The sequence below is a fragment of the Penaeus monodon genome, chromosome 29 (assembly GCF_015228065.2).
Source record: "Penaeus monodon isolate SGIC_2016 chromosome 29, NSTDA_Pmon_1, whole genome shotgun sequence".
In the NCBI taxonomy this organism is placed as follows: Eukaryota; Metazoa; Arthropoda; class Malacostraca; order Decapoda; family Penaeidae; genus Penaeus; species Penaeus monodon.
In genome coordinates this window covers 37282602-37282988 of record NC_051414.1, presented here as the reverse complement: position 1 = coordinate 37282988, position 387 = coordinate 37282602, and positions in this window count along the sequence as shown.

Sequence of the window (387 nt, the reverse complement as noted above, 5' to 3'; positions counted from 1 at the left end):
CATACATGCCTGGAACAGTCAAAGAGGTGGTGTGGTCAGCTGGTCGGCACACTTAACGAGGGTATGGAGGCTGATTCTGTCTTGCCCTGCAACTTTCATCATATCCAGGTTCTTGAATGCTCTTTCCACTCTACACTGTGATTATACAGATAATATAGTCGTGATTGAGTCTGTGGTAGCAATCTAGGGAATAATGACACGTAGGGTTCGGGGACAGCCATTTTATAGGAGGAGTAGCTGGCAGGAAGTTCCGCCTTCTAGCTTGAGGAAGCCACAGATCCATCTGGCATGTCGAGAGGAGGGATTCCTTCGTCTGGCGCAGAACCCTGATGTTACTCCACCAGGATTTACCTCCCACTGACTGACCGATCAGCTTGGTCAGCAGGT